The sequence below is a fragment of the Lactuca virosa genome, chromosome 6 (genome assembly GCF_052849685.1).
Source record: "Lactuca virosa cultivar CGN04683 chromosome 6, Lactuca_virosa_CGN04683_v6, whole genome shotgun sequence".
NCBI lineage: Eukaryota > Viridiplantae > Streptophyta > Magnoliopsida > Asterales > Asteraceae > Lactuca > Lactuca virosa.
The window spans coordinates 15,764,015-15,770,441 of NC_136431.1; the positions used below are offsets into that span (position 1 = coordinate 15,764,015).

Sequence of the window (6,427 nt, forward strand, 5' to 3'; positions counted from 1 at the left end):
CCACACATATGATCTTACTACCAGAGTTATGTGTTTGAGTGCTTTGTTGAAACTGCCATCCCCTTTCCCTGTGAGCACAATAAGTTACTTATTTGATCATCCTTAAAAGCACTCAAATTTAGTTTTATGTAAATCACACGTGAATCACATAGGAATTACATGTGATTCACATGTAAAATACATGTAATTCACATATGAATCACATGTGATTCACATGTAAATCACGAGTGAAACACATAAATTACATGTGATTCACATGTAATTCACATATGAATTACATGTGATTCACATGTAATTCACATATGAATCACATGTGATTCACATGTAAATCACGAGTGAAACACATATAAATTACATGTGATTCACATGTAATTCACATATGAATTACATGTGATTCACATGTAAATCACGAGTGAAACACATGACTTACATGTGGTTCACATGTAATTCACATATTAATTACATGTGATTCACATGTAAATCACATGTGATTCACATGTAAAACACATATGAATTACATGTGATTCACATGTAATTCACATATGAATCACATGTAAATTACATATGAATTACATATAATTCACAAGTGAATCACATATGAATTATGTCTATATGCACACATGCATTTTGTGTGAGTGTTCTTCGTTAATTACTTTTTAAAATTTTCTTGTGAATTTCACATTTGAATCTTAAAAGATACAATCACATGTGAATATCACATTATATAATCACATGTGAATCTTACATGCTATAATCTCATGTGAATCTTACATGATATATACATGTGCATTTTTGTGAGTGTTCTTGCATTAATCATTTTTTTTTAATTTTCTTGTAGATTTTGAAGAATTTGTGGAAAATATTGAAGAGGTGAAAAGTGATAAATTGAAGAAAATATGGAAATCTTGATATGAAGAAATGATAACATTGTGAATCGTTGTAGTTTTTTTTTATACTTTATTTTGTATCGAATAAAATCCTTGTACTATTATGTTTATAGATTTATTAATAAAAATGAGACTTTTTATGATTTACTTACGAATATTATAGTATAAGAAATATTCATATATGCATTTGAAAAAATATGCATATATACACCTAGAACGTTGATCTTTTTGTTAAAAAAATTAGAGTTTGTTTTTTAAATGTTCTAGTTTTTTTAAATATACTGATTTTAAAAAATTTATTTTTTAAAAAGAATGCAGTTTTTTCTTAAAAAAAACTCAGTTTTTGTAAAAACAAAATTGCAGTTTTTTGTTTGAAAAAAATGTAGTTGTTTTGAAAAAATTGCAGATTTGTTTTTTTGAAAAAAATGCAGTTTTTTTTCGAAAATTTGTAGTTTTTTTTTTTAAAAACTTGCAGTTTTTTTTTGAAAAAAAATGCAGTTTTGTAAAATAAAATTACAGCTTTTTTGAAAAAATTGCAGTTTTTAAAAAAAAAAAATCAATTTTAAAAAAAAAATCATGTTTTCTGAAATTTGATTTATTATGTTAATTTTTAGAACTTTAATTAATCTTTCCAATAACAAAAAAAAAATAAATATTAAATGAGATTGGTAAGATGACGATCATGTCCTTAATGAATTACTTTTGATCCAACGCTCCATTTTTAGTTTTCGGGTTCTCGGGAAACTATGAGTTCTCAACCGATCTCACCTATATATATATATATATATATATATATATATATATATATATATATATAGGGAAGAGTTATTTGGAAAACAAAAAACCCTAAAAATAAAACAAATGCATAAAAAAAGTACCTACAGATCACAAAACTTTTTTTTGACATTTTTTATGAAAAAATCGCAGGTTTTTAAAGAAATTCACTGAAAAAAATTTTGAATTTTTTTTTTTTTATAAAAAAAAATTGATTTTTTACTTTTTTTTCAGCGAATTTTAATAAAAAGCTGCGATTTTTTATAAAAAAAGTTCAAAAAAAAGTTTTGTGATCTCTAACTATTTTTTTAGGCATTTTTTTTATTTTTAGGGTTTTTTTTAGGATTTTTGTTTTCCATAGAACCTAAACCTATATATATATATATATATATATATATATATATATATATATATATATATATATATATATATATATATATATATGGAAAAGTTTAATAGAGAACCATAATTATTGGTTTTTCAAGGAACCAAATCTTTTTTTCAATTTTTAGAACTTATTCTTTATCGAAAAAAAATCTAAATTCATATATTAACATTGTGAATGTGAAAAATATTTTTCGGATTCACCGTGTGAATCCGGATTCACATTGTGAATTTTCAAAGATTCACATTGTGAATTTTCAAAGATTCACATTGTGAATTTGACGTAAAAAAAAATCGAATTTGATATCATTGGAAAAAGGATAAAAAGTTATGAATTTCTGTATTTTTAGTTTTTTTTTTTTGATAAAAAATAAGTTCTAAAAGTTGAAAAAAAGATTGGTTCCTTGGTTAATTATGGTTCTCTATTGAATCTCACCCTATATATATATATATATATATATATATATATATATATATATATATATATATATATATATATATATATATATATAAAATAAGCAACTTTTACGAATACGACACACGCAAGCAGAATTGTTTGGGTCAATAATCATATATATATATATATATATATATATATATATATATATATATATATATATATATATATATATATATATATATATATATATATATATATATATAAAATAAGCAACTTTTACGAATACGACACACGCAACCAGAATTGTTTGGGTCAATAATCATATTATACTTATCCTTTACGTCTTACAAGGCAGAATCCCTTCTTTAGATAATGGACTTGGACACGTTAAATTTCAACCCCATTTTCCACGGTACTTCCATGGTGTTCACAATTCCTTCATATTATCCTAAGCTTTAATAATAATTTATTATTATATCATCTCTATTTTATTTGACCAGAAAAAAATTTAAGCTAATTATTAGTATTCGTATAATAAATAATAAATAAAATTTAATATTATAATTATTTTTGATATGTTTGTTTATATTTTTAATATAATAGCATGAATTACATAAAAATATATGAGAAAAATATAAGATGAATATATTCTCACACCTTATATTTGATATTTACACCCAAAGTTTCAAAATCGAGATTATAAGGGGTGCTTTTCGAATTTTTTACTATTTGATTGGTTTATATTATTTAAGTCTAAAACTGGCCTTCCATTAATTATGGCCTTTCTACGACAAAGGCTTTATATATAAAAGTGCAACAGACCAACAGCCTAAAAAAATGCAAAAGCCCAAACTAACTATGGCCCGAACATTTGTATGAACAGGGCACAAAAATTCCATGCATCATCACTTATCTTTCGTCATTTTTGCGGTAAATTCTGGACACTTTCTGTCAGTTCTGACAAAAGCATTGGAAATGTTTACACCATTTATAACTATGCGACAAGATAAGGGTGAGATGTATCTTACGTTATAATGCTTAAAATAGACACCAACACACAACATTGCATTCACGCATCCAATTTTTTTTATCCTAATCATGCTCACCGTCGTATTTTCTGTGGGTTTCTTAATCCAGCTCATGCTTTTCACAATCTCACTTGCATTATAAACCAACACGCGTAGCTTCGATAATCGATCATCTTCTTTTACCTAAATGGGTCGGTTTTGGTTTTTGGTTTACTCGATCGTCTGTTTTTTCATTGCAAATTCTGTGCAGCTTGATGATACCCAAAGCTTCATAGTCAGGATTCAAAACGACTTGAAACCATCTGTTTTCGCGGATGTAGAGCATTGGTATAAGGCAACCCTTGGAAGTTTGAATTCAAGAAAGTTGGATTATAAGAAATTCAACAGTTTCCAAGGTGACAAAATGCCAAACCAAGACTTCCTTCATGTTTACAAGACTGTTTTCCATGGTTTTTCGGCTAGACTGACTCCTCAAGAAGCTCAAGAACTGGAAGCCCACCCAAGCGTCATGGCTGTTTTACCAGACCAAACTCTTCAGCTTCATACTACTCGATCAATTCAGTTTCTGGGGCTTGATGGTAATGAACCTAATGGCCTCTTGAAGGAGTCAGATTATGGTTCTAATGCCATTATTGGCATCTTGGACACTGGTATCTCACCTGAAGCATCAAGCTTCCATGATCAAGATCTTGGTCCAATCCCTTCGGATTGGAAAGGAGAGTGCATGGAAGGTGAGCAGTTCAAAAAAAATCTCTGTAACAAGAAATTAATAGGAGCAAGATATTTTACTGCTGGATTTGAGGCAAGCATCCAAGAAACCAACGGCTCAGCTCAGATTAGATCTTCAAGAGACACCGATGGCCATGGCACCCACACAGCATCCACTGCAGCTGGAAGGGTGGTTGCTAATGCATCACTGTTCGGGTATGCAGAAGGAGCAGCTGTCGGAGTGGCACCCAAAGCCAGAGTCGCTGCGTACAAAATATGTTGGGGAGAGAATTGTCGGGAATCAGACATACTCGCTGGATTAGATAAGGCTGTTGAAGACGGTGTCCACATCATTTCCATCTCCGTAGGTGGCTCCAGAAGTAGGCCATATCATCTTGATCCCATAGCTATAGGAGCTTTTGGGGCAATGACAAGAGGTGTTCTCGTTTCGGCCTCTGCAGGTAATGGAGGTCCTGATGTTATGTCGGTGACAAACACAGCTCCATGGATCACAACAGTCGGTGCAAGTACAATCGACAGGAGGTTTCCAGCAGATCTGATCTTGGAAGATGGCACAGTAATCACAGGGGCATCTGTTTCAAGTGGCACAACAATCCTAGCAACAAAATTCTTTCCATTAATCCATGGAAGGAATGCCTCACAAGGGAGATTTAGCAATTCGAGAGCAGCCACTTGCATGCCGGAATCACTTGACACAGAACTGGTACGTGGGAAAATAGTGATTTGTGACCGAGGTGGTAATGCTCGTGTCAAGAAAGGTGAAGTTGTCAAGGAAGCTGGAGGCATAGGGGTAATTGTGTCAAACGTTTCTCCTCAAGGTGAAGGACTAGTATCAGATTCCTACACAATTCCAGGCATGTTGATAACCGAATCAGGTGGTAAAAAGCTCCATGCTTATATAAGTTCTTCAAAAAATCCAATGGCGAAGATAATAATTCACGGGACTCGAACAGGGGTGAAACCTGCACCTGTAGTTGCATCCTTCTCATCAAGAGGACCAAGTATTGACTCGGTTTATGTACTCAAGCCTGATGTAATAGCACCAGGTGTAGACATCCTAGCAGCATGGCCAAATGATGTGCCACCTAGCGAAATTCCTTCTGACCTTCGAAGAACAAGATTTAATATAGCATCGGGCACTTCCATGTCGTGTCCTCACGTGTCAGGTTTGGCTGCTCTACTGAAAGGGGCCCATCCAGATTGGTCTCCTGCCATGATTAGATCTGCAATCATGACCACGGCGTACATGGTTGACGGAGAAGGGAAGCCATTGCTAGATGAACAATCATACAACGAATCCACTGTGTGGGGCACTGGTTCAGGTCACATAGACCCTGGAAAAGCGGTTGATCCAGGATTGGTATATGACATAACAGCGAATGATTATATTCAGTTCTTGTGTGCAATGAACTACTCAACCCAAGCTTTTAGACAGTTTTCTCCAAAGCCAGTCAGGTGTAGGGGAAAGCAAAACAAACCATGGAACATCAATTACCCAGCAATATCAATCGCGTATGGTGAACCAAGAGGTTCATCAGAACCAGAGGTAGTAGTCACAAGAACTGTAACACATGTCGGGGAAGGTACATCAAATTACAATGCTATTGTTACTAGCCCAAAAGGAGTCAATGTAACAGTAGTGCCACAGAAAATGCAATTTACTGTAAAAGGGGAAAAACAAAGTTACACAGTTAAGATTGTGTCTGATCATAAGGTAACTGGCTCATGGGGGATTATGGAGACAGAGTTAGGTAAATTAATTTGGACTGATGGGAAACATAATGTAGTGTCGCCCATAGTTGTAATATGGCAACATTTATTCTAATTTGGCGCTAATAGATTGCGAATGTATACGTCATGCTTTCGGGGGCAATAATGTTTTAAGATAACAAATGTTTAAGATTGTATATTGGTTTATGAGTTACGTAGTTTTGCTTGATGACATTTTGAATACTCTTTTAAACATTGTATGGATGTTGTGTAAGAATGATTTGAATTTTGAACAATTCATTCACATTCACTTTTGACTTTACAAATGTATAGAAATCATTTAGTCTCACACGGATCACACAACATATATTAGGTTTGCAATGGACACACATAAAAATATATGATGCATGAAAAATAAATGAAGATAGGAATTTATATGGTATACATAATCATGGTAATAGTTTTTATGATGCCAGAAAAAATAAATGAAGATAGGAATTTATGTGGTATATAGA

The 6,427-nt window shown here is 32.0% G+C and overlaps 1 pseudogene; it reads left to right on the top strand.

The window, feature by feature from the left end:
• The first annotated feature begins 3,526 nt into the window (after positions 1–3,526).
• On the top strand, positions 3,527–6,101 carry LOC145119085 (subtilisin-like protease SBT1.5 pseudogene; annotated as a pseudogene).
• Positions 6,102–6,427: the final 326 nt, after the last annotated feature.